The sequence below is a fragment of the Phyllostomus discolor genome, chromosome 7 (assembly GCF_004126475.2).
Source record: "Phyllostomus discolor isolate MPI-MPIP mPhyDis1 chromosome 7, mPhyDis1.pri.v3, whole genome shotgun sequence".
NCBI classification, from domain to species: Eukaryota; Metazoa; Chordata; class Mammalia; order Chiroptera; family Phyllostomidae; genus Phyllostomus; species Phyllostomus discolor.
Window position 1 is genome coordinate 108,300,463 of NC_040909.2, and position 15,528 is coordinate 108,315,990.

The following is a 15,528-nucleotide window of genomic DNA, read 5'->3' on the forward strand; positions in this document are numbered from 1 at the left end:
TGAGCTCCACCAGGATCCCCCCACCCTGCTTTCTCATTTTTGCATGGCTTCCCTCCGTGTTTGAATCATTACAAGTAAAAGGAGAAAATACTCTCCAGTCTCACACCAGCGAGGCCTTCTCTTTGGTGTGTTCCATGTGTTCCACCATTTAAAAGGTTTTGTGGAAGTTTCACTAACCCCGTGAGAAACAGTGGTCTGTCGTCAGTGTCCTGCTCCTGCTTCCCCTGAGAGCCCTGTGTGGTTGGGGTTGTGGTGCCCTTCCCAGCTCAGGACACTGCTCTTCCTGGGATAAAGGACAGGAAAGGCCCCGGTCTTCCTTTGAGGGGTCCAACAACCACTGTGAGCAGACAGATGACACCTGTCTGGTTTCCCAGTCAATTCCTTCAGCAAATACATGCTCAGATTTCAGTTGTTTTTAACGACAGTGGGGCATGGGGCTGATGAATTTTAAAAATAGATTTTTTTCTTTTTTCTAAGCATCTGCACTTATCTCCATTCTGGTTCTTTTCTGACCTGTGCCCTGATGTGGCTGTGCCATGAGGGACATACTTTGCTGTGGGTTCTCTACGTCCAGACTGTTCAATTTCTCACTAATGAGAATTACTTTTCCTTTTCAGGTGGATATAGTTTCTCCTTGTGATGAGATCTTTTCTTTTCTGTGCATGAGCAGGCTTTATCACCCTTTGCGTCCCTTCGCCTCTCTCTGAAGTAGGAGAGGGGGCCTCGTCTGCCTTGCCATGGGCCGGAGCCCCGCAGGTCCCTGCCTGGAAGGGCTGCATGGGGAGTCGCACATCGTTATTGTTGGTTTATAACCCTGACCTTTCTTGTACGCTTCCAGGAAGCTGCTTTTGAGTGTTTTGCCGTGCCTCACAGGCATGGAACCCCATGGACAGAGTCAGTGTGTGCCGAGGCTGTGCCGAGGTTCATGAAAGAGTGAGTGATGTATGGTGAGTATTTATTTCTTTTCTTTTTTTAAAATTTAAATTATTTTTAATTTTTCAATTACAGTTGACATACAATATTATATTACTTTCAGGTGTACACCCCTGTGATTAGACATCATATATCTAAGTGATCATCCTGACGAATCTCCTATCAATATAACATCATACATAGTTAGTTATTAGGATATTATTGACTATGTTCCTTATGCTGTACTTTACATCCCCGTGACTATGCTGTAACAACCAATTTGTACTTTTTAATCCCTTCACCTTTTTCACCCATCCCCCAAACCCACTCTCCCATCTGGCAACCATCAAAATGTTCTCTGTATCTATGAGTCTATTTCTGTTCTATTTGTTCATTTATTTTGTTTCTCAGACTCAATTGTTGATAGATATGTATTTATTGCCATTTTATTGTTCATATTTTTGTTGTTCTTCTTCTTTAAGAGGACTCTTTAACGTATCATACAAAACTGATTTGGTGGTGATAAACTCCTTTAGCTTTTTCTTATCTGGGAAGCACTTAGCTGTCCTTTGATACTAAATAATAGCTTTGCTGGGTAGACTAATCTTGGTTGTAGGTCCTTGGTTTTCATCACATTGAATTTTTCTTGCCAATCTATGCTAGCTTGCAAAGTTTCTTTTGAGAAATCAGCTGGCAGTCTTCTGGAAGCTCCTTTGTAGGTAATATTAACTGCTTTTCTCTTGTTGCTTTTAAGATTCTCTTTTTGTCTTTAACCTTTTGCATTTAATTATGTGTCTTGGTGTGGACCTCCTTGTGTTCATCTTGTTTGGGATTCTCTGTGCTTCTTGGACTTGTATGCCAATTTCCTTCACCAGGTTAGGGAATTTCTTCATTATTTTTTTCACATAGGTTTTCAATTTCTTGTTCTCTTTCTTGTCTTTCCAGCACCCCCATGATGCAAATGTTAGAATGCTTGAAATTGTTTTAGAGGCTGTTTACACTTTCTTAACTTTTTTGAATTCCCCTTTTTGCTGTTCTGATTGGGTATTTTTTGCTTCCTTATATTTCAATTCTCAGCTTTATCTACTGTTGATTTCCCATAAATTATTCTTCATTTCAGTTAGTGTATCCTTCATTTTAACTCATTCTTTTTTATGGTTTCCATGTCCTTTTTTCTGGTGTTGAAGTTCTCACTAAGTTCATTGAGCATCCTTATAACCAGTATTTTAAACTCTGCATCTAGTAGATTGCTTGCTTCCATTTTGTTCAGTTCTTTTTCTGAAGTTTTTTTTTCCTGTTCTTTTAATTGGGACATGATTCTTTGTCTCTTCATTTTGGCAGCCTCCCTGTATTTGTTTTTATGTATTAGGAAGATCTGCTACATCCCCCAGGCTTGGTAGAGTGGCCTTATATAGTAGATGTCCTGTAAGGTCCAGTGGTGCAGCCTTCTTGTTCACCCAAGCTGGATACTCCAGGAGTGCCCTCCATGTGGGATGTGTACACCCTCCTATTATAGTTGAACCTCAATTGCTGTTGGCATGTCAATGGAAGACATTGAACTCTGGGCCAATTGGCTGCAAGAACTGGCTTCAACCAGTTCTGACCTCTGACCTTTGACCACCACAGAGGATCAGCTGTGCAGGGGCCCACCCCACAAAGCAGGACTTAATTCAACAGGGCTCTGGTGCCTCCTGTGTCTGCCCCTTGAGTGTGTTGCTTGTGGAGGTGGTTGGGTGGTGCTTTGATGTGGTCTGAGGCTGTCCACTGGGTGCACTGGCACTGAGGTCTTATGGGAGGTGCAGGACATGGTCAGTAATTGCCTGTGCCTTGCCCAAAACCACCTGGCATAAGCGACAACCACCTGGCATATGGGTGCTACTTGTGCTGGGCTTGGAGGTGCCAAGATGTGGCTAAGCTGAGAACAAAGGCTGGCTGCCACTAGTGCCAGGGCTGGGGCCACTTAGCAAGATGTATATGACACACTGAGGCCAGATGCTGCTTGTCTGAGAGATTTTGGAAAGTCTGAAGCATGAGCCAAGACAGGCTATTTGTTTGGAAAAGCCACTGGAAGCAGCTTGGGTGAGTCTACAAGTTGGGTGGGGCAAAGTTTCAGGGATTCACCAGGGCAGAGCAAACAGTGTGAGCCAGGTTGGTGGAGACCAAGATATCGTGCCTGGCTGCCAGCTCTGTGGGAGGAGGTATTAGAAAAGGAACAGTGGTCTCTGCCAGCACTTCTGTCTGGGAGAAAGCTGACTCCCAGCTCCCATCCTGATGCTAGACAATTCAATTTTCCCCATTTGTCCCTGGTGCCTTTCCAGCTGCTGCCTCAGTGCTGGGGTCAGAGGGAGTGAGTCCCACAGTGAGAATTCTGTGCACAAGTCCTTTAAGAGGAACAGCATGGGATCCCTGATGCCTTCTGTCTCATTCAGCCTCAATCCCTGATGGTTTTTACAGCCAGAGGCTATGGGGATGTCTCTTCCTGGCACTGGAACCCTGGATTGGGGGCCTGGTTTGGGGTCTGGACTCCTTGCACCTCAGTGGTGGGCCTCTGGAACTGAAATAGCCCTTCTGATTTTTATCTTTCACATGTGGGTGTGGGACCAGCTCATTTCTCATCTCTGCCTCCTACAAGTCTTGATGTGTCTTCTTTAAATCCCTAGTTGTAGGACTCCATTAAGCTAGATTTCAGGTGATTCTGAATGATGGTTGATCTATAGTTTAGTTGTAATTTTGATGTGGTTGTGGGGGGATGAGTACCACCTTTACCTACATCATCATCTTGACTGAAGTCCCCCCTGAGTATTTTTTCACAGTACCATTTTTTTCTTTCTTATTCCCTTCCCACTCTTTTAAGGGTGTCATTGGGTTAGCTCCACATGCCCAAATGACAACTTTATGTATCTTGACACCCATTGTTAGAGGCACTTCTAAGCCTAAGGGGACTTAGATTTTTTGTCTCTTATTTGACCCCATAGTGCACTATTTAAGGAAGTTCTTTTGTTTGGTTCCATAATATAATATTTAAGTAAAAACTTGGCAAGGGGCTTTGACCTTGAAGAGCAACCTTAGCCTTGGTTTGTGTCCTTTCTTTATCACCAAGCACACCAACTACAATTTTATAGGGACTTGGGGGTAAGAGAGGTCTCAGTGGCTGGCTTATTTCTCAGCTTGGGTCTGCTAGTGTGGCAGTGCTTGGGGTAACTCAGCTCTAATAGTTACAGGGTTTACCTCCTAGTTTTACAGTCATCAACATTTATTTTATTAATTTCCAGGTAGTCATGATAACTACTATATAGCCCTACAGCATGCAGGCACCTTAGGTATGTTACTCCATGTAATGTTTTCAACAGTCCTATGAAGTAAATTCTGCTATTACACCCACTTTACAGATGAGGAAACGAAATGTGCCTCAGAGGGATGAGGCTCCTGCCTGAAGCCAACAGCAAGTTAAGTGATGATAACCAAGGTCCCAGAGCTGGTGAGGGTGGAGCCAGGATTTCAACTCAAGCAGCCTGGCTGTGGAGTCATAACTACAACACCGAGGGATGGATTTAAATACTGCTGAAACCTTGGCAAGTGATGCAAGACAAAGGAACGACTCGGTAGTTCAAATACATTTGCTATTCTGCTGAACTGATTCACACACAGAAGAAGACGAGTTGCAAAGACAATCCATGTGATGATATCTGAAATATCCCCTGAAGTAGAGGGTTTTAAGAGCAAGAGCTGCTTAGGAGGAACCACAGCAAATTCATCCATGTGTTTGCACATGCTTAGGAGAATGTGAAACTGTTGCAGGCCCTGTCTATGTGATAGCAGATCAACTATTCAAGAAAGTTGACTGAAGGGACTAATAAATCAATCAGCTCATTCCATGGAAATTGACTTACAAAAAGAAATTTAATAACTTGACAATAAGTGTTGGTTATTTTCCCTGATCACTCCTTCCCAGTGAGCAAATTCACTTGAATGACCAAGTCTTGATCAGTTGTTGCTAGATGGGCATAAAATCAAACAAAGACACTGAAAATAATTCATCGGATCAGATGAGTAGGGAACCAGGGGGTATTACCGAGCTCCAGCCTTTCAGAGACACATTTGTTTTTGGAGCTGAGCGGTCTTGCCCCACAAAGTATTATGTCAGTGCCAAGAGTCTGGGGCACCATTAGCAGCTCCACCCTGGGAAACAAGCAGAGAGGGAGCCAAGGTGAGGAGCCAAGAGCACCGAGAACCATGTGTGATGTGAGAGAGAGAAGGCTCCAAGCAGGCTATAGGGAGGCATTCTGGAAGAATTTCCTGAGCCAGGGTCCAGAGTTTGCCATAGGTTTTAAAGCGTGCCTCTGGTGTGGGCACCCTGGGAGGGGTTACAGGAGCTGCCAAGCAGGAGACCTGATTTCTGGGACTCCTAGGAAGCCGCATGGATCACCCTTCCTTCTTCTAGGGACGTGCTTAGAATTCCAACAACGGTCTCAGAGTCAGACCACCTCTGTCTTGGGTGGATCAGGGTCACAGCAGCACTACTTACTCTCAAATTCCTTTCTGAAAAACTTTTTGTTTTAAAATAATTACAGATTTATAGAAGGTTGGAGAACGAGTACAGAGAAGTCCTTTCCCCAGTTTCCCCAGTGGTAGCATCTTACTTAACTAGAGTCCAGTATCAACCAGGAAATAGACACTGGTGCAATCCGCAGACTTCCTCAGATTTCACCAGTTTTAAATGCATTTATTTATTTGTGTGTGTGTGTGTGTGGCTAGTTCTGTGCATTTTACCACATGTGTAGGCGTGTGTAAACGCCACTATAATCACGGTACAGAACTCTCTCATCACCACAAAGATCTTTGAGTTCCTTTTAAAGAGGAGACGTTCACTCCTGACACTGTGAGCTCATGCTGCTACAATACAATTGAGCAGGTTAAGGTTTCCTTTATACCCTTCATATTTGTTAACATTTTCGTGGGAATATATCCTGTTCACCTCTGAGGTCTTAGCAGTGCTTGGATCTTTTCGACTGGACTGGGAATAGCTGACATTTTCAACACAACCTTAGGTGACCCAGCGGGGGAGGCAGGAGATGGGCCTGTCTTGTTCACCACAGCACCCGGCCCCTAGAGCAGGGCCTGGGACACGGAAGACCCCCAGTAAACGTTTCTGAACTACACTCATTCTATCTGGATTCTGATGACGAAGGTTCTCAGTGGGGGTGGGGAGGGGGGATCTTTCCCAGCCCCGCACTATTCTATCCCAGCTCCTTGACTGGCCCTTATTTTGGGTCTCATTCAATCCTAGAACTCTTACTGCATTGCTATTTTGACGAATGATTGCTATAATAGACTGCCACACAGTTTAAACAAAATGTTTTAAAAGTTAAAAAAAGTGGATAGAATTGTGGTTGGAAATTGCCTGACTTCAGGTAAATGCGTTGGACAAACGTACAGTGGGCACTGTCATGCCTGCCTCTCCCTCCTCATCTGCTTGCTGCCCGTTTCTTCTGGCAGCTCTTCATTCCACTGAGTTAACACCCACCGGTCCCATGACGTTCATGTCACCCCACATACGAATTCTCATGAAAATCTTGGGAACAGAGTGACAGAGCAAATCACATGTTTTTTCAAGTCCCAACTGTCTGAGTTTCGGCTCACCTGCTCTGTGGCTCTTGCTCAGGTGATGCACATCTGACCACTGGCCTCATGGATGGCAACACATTCTCATGGCCCGACAAGCATTATTGCCTGGTAATTGAGTGTCCCAGTGAGAGTGACTGTTAGCTGCAAAGGGAAACCTGCAGGCAGAAAGGGGGAGCGTGGGCGTGGGTAGGGGTGGGGAAGAAGGCCAGGATGGAAGATGACCAGCAGAGGGCAGAGATTTTCTTTGACTCCTGAGATAGACACCAGACTCCTCTCACTGATAATGAAATCCCAGGCAATTTGTTTACCTGCCAACAAAGTGCAGGGCTCAGAGGTTCAAATGGACATTGGTAGACTGCTATTTGAATTTGCTTTTCTTTCCAGCATTCTCAGTGTGGGCAGAGGCATTATCTTTTCCTGCTGTAATGGTTGAAATTCTTTCTTTTTAGTGCATTAATTACCATTGGTTTTTTCCTCCGACATAGTTTTCATCTAGTGTCTGGACTCTTGAAACTAAATGTCTAAATGGTATCCTGACTTCAGAAATCACCCCTCACCCCTCTTACACCCCATCCATACCGCCCATTATTTCCAGTTTAACCCTAAAAAATCCTAGCTTTAATCAGGAGCCTATGGCTGCTCATTGGATCAAGTCAAGTCAAAACTCCTGTAATTCAGTTTGCCTGTTTAACCTGACTCCTAACCCTGAGTCCTTGGGGTACCTGTATGTACCCACCCAGGTAATCCAAAATGATCTAATCTTGAGATCCTTAAATTAGTTACATCTGCAAAGACCCTTTATCAAAATAAGATCGCATCCATAGGTTCAGGGGTTAGGATGTGGAATATCTTTTTGGGAGCCACCATTCAGCCTGCTTCAATAATCAGTCAAATCCAAAAAGCATTGATTTTGAGCTATCAACAAATGGTATTAAAATGTTAGTAACAATTTAGACAAAAATATAACACATGCTTATTAACTTTGTGGTTAATGTGAAGCTGGGTTGGATAGTTATTCACATGAAAACAAAAGCAAAACATTTTTTATAGATTATAAGAATGAGCCAAAATTAGCAAAGTGGACTTTTACTTTGCACTCACTTCTGTTACATTATTTCTCACATGGTTTTGATGCTGATTCAGTGAGTCTGATTCAATCCCTTGAAAGCTCATAAAAGCAGGCCTGAGGCTTCCCCGAGAGAAGACATTTCGCCTGGGCACAGCACTTCGAGCTGTGTAGTGCAGTCTGCCCTTCTGCAGGGCCTGTCCCATGGATTTAGGACTTGCCTCGCCAGCCCCACCATCTGGTAAGCCCATTTCTTGCAATAAATCTCTCAGTAATATCTTCTACTGGTTTTGCTTTTCTGATTGAACTCTGTCAGCCACAGTGATTTTCAGGATCCCTGGCAATGGGCTGAGTGGCTGGAGAGGACCCGGGAGGCCCTGGAGTGCGTGCCAGTCTTTCTTAAAGTTTCATGAGATGTGAACCACCTGAGGGTCTTCCCAGTCAGTAGGTCTGTGTGGGCCCAGGTGCCGTCACTGCTTTCCTGGACTATGCTTTCAGTAGTAGGAATGTATTCAGTAGTGCTCAATTCAGGCTGCGCATTAGAACAGAATTCCTCCAGGGTCTCTCTGCTGCCCCTGGGTCCCCGGGGGTGCTGGGCCTCCCGTCCTATGCAATACCAGTCTTAAAGCTCTCAGTTCAACCTGACCCCAAACCAAGATGTTTTTAGACAAAGCCAGTTTGGTTCAAGGAAATCACATTAACTCACATGCAAAACCAATGCTGTTAACTCTCCCAGCATTACTCTTTGCAGGTTGAAAGAGAAGGAAAATTTGTGAGGGGAAAAACAAATCCAAGGAGAATTTCAGCACAGAAAAACTAGTATTAGGTCCTGTTGTGGACACCCTGTCCAGGCTGGGGGCAAGGAGGGAGGAGTTGTTATGAAGATTTGAGGCAATCCTGGCTAGAGTGGCTCAGTGGATTGAGTGCCGGCCTGCAAACCAAAGGGTCACTGGTTCAGCTCCTGGTCAGTGCACATGCCTGGGTTGTGGGCCGGGTCCCCAGTTGGGGGCATGCGAGAGGCAACCAAATCAATTTTTCTCTGCCTCTCTTTCTCCCTCCACTCCCCTCTTTCTGAAATTAAATAAATAAAATCTTAAAAAAAAGATTTGAGGCATTCTGCTTCTCTCTCTCGAGGGGTTTTCTTCAAGCTTTCTCAGTAGTTAGAAGTACTCCTCCCTTCCATTGACACTGGATTGTCACTCGTGGGACTCATAGCATGCTCTGTTAACTTGTGACCAAGCAGCATATGAACCAAAATGATACCCAATTTTGACAGGTATGTGGCAAAAACCCCTCAACCCTGCCACAAAATTATTCTCTCAGCACCATTTAGAAAGTCATTGCCATTCCTTCCATTCTTTCAACCTCTTCTTAAAATGACCAGTAGGGGGCACTGCAGGGTGAGATTCATTGCACTCCCCCACTTCCATACCCACACAAAGTTCTGGGAACAGGAAGTACGGAACATAATATACCTATTTTAGCGACCATAGTACCCTTTTAGCTACAATAACACATGCTGAGAGACTCATCATCTATACATTTAAGATCTCAGTTGCTCTTGGGATATGATTAGCTAAAGAGGGAAGATTTAGCTTGAAGGATGTGGGGTACGCTGTGACCAGGTATTAATTAGGGCATGACGCACTGGGCCCTCATGACTGTGCCTGGAAGAAGGGTTCACAGACGACCACTGTGGGACCATGGTGCATTTGGCTAGGGCACCGACAGAAGAGTCTGGCAGCCTGAGACGGGAGGATGCGAGGGAGCCAGAGACCTGAGAGCTCAGTGTTTTAAAACCTCAGGAAGCGGCTATCTTCTATGCCTGACTTTATTGGATACCGTAAACTCAGGCAATTGAACTTAAAGCCAGCAGCAAGTTTATTATAAAATGAAACGAAGGGACATGTAGTTCTCCTTGTCCAGAAAGGGAAATTGAGGTACCCATGGAGAGTAAAGAGAAAACAAATCACAGATTTTAAAAAGAGTCATGGATACTAAAACTAAAATCCAAGGCAGATTTTGAAATTGGGGCTTTTAAAATTTGAAACAAAATTATTTATTTTTCAATTGGGAGTATGTTTAGGTTATTCCAATACAAAGGTACAAGGAGGAGGAAGATAAGAAGTCTCCCACCCCTTTCTACCAGGCACCAACTTCCCCACCCCACAGCTTTCTGGAGATATTGTATGCATATATACAAATTACGTATCATCCTGGGGTTGTGTTTCAGTATGACTAAAACTGGGAGATAATTCTGTCTTAGTCCTAAAGTGTTTCCTCGTTCTTTTTGTTGCTGTAAAATAGTCCATTGTCCATGGGTAGACATCTGGGTGATTTTTGGTCATTCCCTACTATGGAGGGAAGATGTTGGACAGCTTTAGACCTGAAGCTGAGCTGGAAGGCTCTCCCTGGCAACCAATTCCGTATTCAGGGGGCTAATATAGGGAGGGTGCATCCACAGGGGGACACAAGAACCCCAAAAGATCTTACATACCCGCCAATTGAAGGTCGTAAAAGTCTGTGAATCTATGACCTTAGCTCCAATCCAAGACCACTGATCATCTTTTAAGTTTTCATTACAGGATCTTGCTGTATAGCTTCCCGGGAATTTTGTGACTTTCATCTTATTCCTTGTCTTCTCTGGGCCTCAGTTTATTCATCTGCAAACTCAGAAAACTGGACTACAAGATATTTTCAAACTTTATCTTAAGCCCTGGTATTTTTATTATTTTTTCAATGAGATGAAATTTAGGAGGAACCCTAATAAATGCTCCAGATAAAAGCAAGGAATGATATTATTTCATAGTTTCTTCATTATTTCTTGTCCAATAGTTTTCTGTGGAACTCCTAAGGATCTCTGAGAAGCTGGGGGATGGGGTCTGTGGAGGACTGGATGAAAAGAAACAGACAACAGCTTGAAGGCTTTCCTTTCATGTCTACGGCAACATTTTAACAATGGCCGGTTACTTTCACTCAACAGGGCACAGCGTTTTGGTGAGGTCCTACCATCTACCAGCTTCTACATGAAGTATGATCTTACATAGATTGCCTGAAAGGGAAAGGCCAGAGACTTAGAACATGAAAAGTAGGTCTGGCGGGTGGGTGCTGGTGGTGGGTGGGAAGGAAAGAAAGAAAAGGTAACTAGGAAGATGAAGAAGAGAAGACGTTCACATGTCCTTTAGGTTCGTGCATGGAGCAGTAAATGTCTTTTGTGAGCTGATTCTTGAATGTGGGAGGCTCTGAGATAAAGAGAGACCATACACAGGAAGCAGTGAGATTAAGAAATTCTTGCATTTTGTTGAGATTTAAAAAATATAATATTTAGATGTTGATATTTTTCAGCAACCTAACAGTCTTTGGAATTCAGACTGGTTGAAAAGATTCTGAGCATGCTGTGGTTAAAGAGCCTGGCAGGAGCGTCGCTGAACCTCATCCCGTCTCTGCAGGAGGAGGGATCCTGATGCGGGCGAGTCTTCATCCTGCTGCAGGCAGACTGGATGTCAGTGCTGCCTGGGGACTGGGCACTTGCGCCTCTTGGGACCGTCCCCTGTGGGTCCCCAGTGTCTGGGGGACATTTAGCTGTGGCAGGCAGAGTTGAGTGCAGATTTAGCCCTAAAAATACTCCAGAGTGAATGCTTGTGGCCCTGGCCTATCGAACAGTAATAGAGGAATCAAAAAAGCGATTTGATTTGTGAGTCATTTCTAAAAGTCTGTGAGAAGCCTCGTTTTCCTCCTCAGTCACTGTAAATTGTCCCCCATATCCAAGTTAAGAAAAACACTCAACATTGATAAGCTAGCATTAGCCCTTTTGAAAAATGTATGAAATGTGAATAAATATTGTATATAATAGTAAAATCAGGGTTCTATGGGCCCCTAATTTTTAATGTTATTCTTGTACTACCCCCTTTTCCCCATTCCTATAAAGTTTATTATCTCAGGGTTTGTATTTGAATTTAATGTAAATCACAAGAGGGAATGGGAAGTGCAAGGTACGCATGTGCATGCATGTGTGTGTGTCTGTGTGTGTGGTACATGGTGGACAGAAAAGAGTTATGCCTACTACAAAAGTGTTACAGCTTCAAAACTTTATGCAGGGCTTTCTGAGTTTGTAAAGGTAGCCGCAACAAAGCTTCATGGTCCAAATACTCTGCATCTCTTGACCTTTAATACCATGTGAGATTATATAAGACACTGGGACTCTTATTTTTTTAAAATATCTGGGAAATTTTGTGGATCTTCAAAGTAGGAGTGAGAATTTCTGTGGTTCGCACTGCCTGCCATCCAGGAGGAGCCACCCTCTGTAGCAACTGCCTCCCTGCTGTACAGGGGGTTTACGAAACCTTTTGACTGAAATGAGTTCACACAGACAAATGACAACAGCAGGAGAAAGTGAGAGGCGAACCTGCCCTGAGAGGTCATAAATTGGCCAATGCACCTCTGAACAGAATAGCAGGGGACTGACAAGCCAAGGGTAAGGGTCTCACCTTCTCGGAGGCTGGAAGTGGGTTTGCAGACCAAGAAAGAGCTTGCTGGAACTGATCGCAGAGGGGTAGGTTAAGTGAGAATCTCATCAGTCAGGGTTTAAAACTGTCACTAATGTTGTGTCAATGATATCATCTCTGTATAGCGAGAGAAAATTCTGTTATTGAAGAGACACAGCTAGTCAAAAGGCTTATCAAATTAACTGTGTCTCATTTGTGAAGTGTCTTAGGTTACAATAATTTTGAACAACTAAATCAAGTTTTTGTTTTTGACCTGATTCCTGTAGAATTATGCATCCCAATCACTGGTAGTATAGGATTGGTGTCCAATTGTGGCTGATAAAGGATATTAATCCACATGCCATTAGATCCTTATGAACAGAGAAGAGTAATTCTTTTTTTCCTGATAGTGAAAAATCTTAATTGTCAAGGATTTCTTTGGTGAGCAGATAATGAGCACCCAGGAGGGTAGGGACCACACACACACACACACACACACACACACGTACTGCACATGCAATTTTAAAAATCTTGTCCCCTCCTCTTATCCTCTCAGGTGTGGTTCTTTGGGCAGCGTGAACCCCGCTGCATGTGGTTGACAAAGTGACATTCCAGCTTTCAGTATTTGAACTAAGTCCTTCTTCATGATCTGAAAAGAGGCTGTGGTGGTGGGGACAGTGTTAGACAGTGTTATAAAGGGGACATCAATTCTCAAAGGACATAGAGAACTTTTTGAGAGTGTTTATAGGAGAGGCAGAAGCATCTTGGCAACACTAGGAAAAGAGACCCTGGACCGATTCGCTCTCACTGAGCTCCCTCTCCCTCTCTGAGCTGTGCGAAAGGTGCTCAGAGCCTCAGCTACCTTAGTTTTCTCATCTGTAAAATGGGGAGATAAGGTATCTACAAGGCATTTCAAGATTGAATGAGCTAACAAAGTTTAAGTTGGAACAGTGGTAGACAATGGCAGTTGCTCAACAAATATTAACTATTATCACTCCTATTGCAGCTCTTGGGGGAAAGGATTAACTTCTCTTCTACCTTGGAATGTAAGATATTTAACTAACATACGTTAAATACAACTTTCTTTTAACTTTAGAGAGATTTTGGTAAACCTTCCAGCACAGTACTTCACAAATGTGGAGTCTGTCCTACTTATCCCGCTACTTCCTCTTCTTTGGTCTCTCTCAGACTCCTTGGCACTCAGGGCTGGGGTGCTCTGCAGAAGACAAGGGAGACGCGAGAGGCGGCGTGGCCCATTGGGAGGAGCCCTGGACACGGGGTGGACGCCTGCTTCCAGTTGCCTCTGCTCCTTACTGGCTCTGCGAGCCATGGGGTCACTGAGTTCTTGTATATCGAATGGTACCTAGTGAAATTTTTTTTACAAGGTTTGAAGAAAAAAAATACATATGAGGTTATAATAAAATAAGACTGGTAATGTAACAAGTGTGGCTTTTTATACATGCAAAGGAGTATTGTCTCATTAAAATATATTGGTCTTGAGAGGTAAATGGTACCCAGGGTGCTCAAAATAATTCGGTCCTCCTTTCAGAGATGTGTTCAGATTCATGGATAAAAACCCGGTTCATAACTTTGCATCACGCTTTTTAAACTTTTTAAATAAAAAACTCTTTAGTTTAAAATAACTTCAACTCACACAAAAGTTACAAAAAGAGTTCAAAGAATTTCCACGTATTCTTCAATCCAAATTCCCCAAATATTAATTTCTTATATGACCACAAAAGCAGGGAATTAACATTAATATAGGTATAGATTACTACTGTAATCTACATGCCTCATTCAGATTTCACAGGCTGTCCTACTGATGACCTGTTCTGATCCAGAATTCAGTTAAGGACCAGACACTGCTGTTAATTTGTGTCTCCTTAGTTGTCTTGAATTTGGAATATTTCCTTGGACTTTGTCCTCTATGACCTTGATATTTTTGAAGAGGATTGGGCAGGTATTTTTGTAGATTCTCCCTCATTTTGGGTTTGGCTGAGGTTTCCTCAGAATTACATTAAAGCTGTAGATTTTTGGTAAGAATACCACAGATACGAAGCTGTAGTCTTTTCAGTACATCATACCAGGAGTCACGGGATAGCAGTTTGTGTCCTTCCTGATTTCTGGCAATATTACCTTTGCTTACTTAGTTAAGGTGGTGAGTCTGCTAGGCTTCTGCACTGTAAAGTTAATACTTTTTCATGTATAAATAAGCCTCTTCTGGGAATGTACTTTGAGACTATGTAAATATCTCTTTTCTCATTCATTCTTTAATTGTAGCATTGTATTAGAATTCTCCAGAGAAATAAAACAATAGGATGTGTGTGTTTTCATTTCGAGGTATTGACTCATGTGATTATGGAGGCTGAGAAGTCCCGTAATCTGCCACCTGCACACTGGGGACCGGAAAGCTGGTGGTGTGATTCCAGCCTGAGTCCAAAGGCCTGGGAAGCAAGGGGGCTGACGATGCAGACCCCAGCTGAAGAGCAGGAGAAGACCAATGTTCGAGTGTGGGCAGGTAGCCAGGCAGGAAGAAAAAAAGGCGAATTCATCCTTTGTCCACCTCTTTGTTCTATTCAGGCCCTCAATGGGTTGGATGATGCCCACCTGCACTTGGGAGGACAGTCAGTTTCACAGACACTCTCAGAAGTAATTTCCAATCTGGGCACCTCATGGGACTGTCAAGTGGACACATAAAATTAACCTTCGTAAGTATCTATCTATAATTCTTGTCTGAAACAGGCCAAATGCTTGCATTTTTCTAAACTCCAGTAAGTCCAGATGAATGGTTCACTCTTTTTCTCTTTTTTTAATCTTCACCTGAGGATATGTTTCTTTTATTGATTTTTTAGAGAGAGAGGAAGGGGACGGGGGCGGGGAGAGAGAGAGAGAGGGAGAGAGAGAGAGAGAGAGAGAGAGAGAGAGAGAAACAGCGATGTGAGAAAAAAACACATTGACGGGTTGCCTTCCATACCCACCCCAATCAAGGATCCAACTCGCAACCTAGGTACATGCCCTGACTGGGAATCGAACTGGCAACTTTTTTTTGGTGTAGGAGACAATGCTCCAACAGAGCCACCAGGTCAGGGTGGATGGTTCACTCTGACACATTCAAGTCTGGGCGACTGGGGGTTGTCCCCACATTCGAATCCAGTGTCCATGAGTGCTGTTCTTCGTTACCCCCCTCCCTTCCTCTCTGTCCTGTCCTACCTTACACTGCCTGTGTGTGGGCTTCTCAGACAGGAAAAGCACATGTTCTTTGGAAACAGCTCTGAATTTGAATCCTACACCCACCACAAACTACTTGGGTGACCCATTCAAGTAAAGTAATCTCTGAGTTTCAGGTGCCTCATATGTAAAAAGAGGATTCTACTTCATGGTTGTTTAAAGAGTATATAAGCTGACATGTATGAACCTTTCTGCATCAATCATGATGTAAAG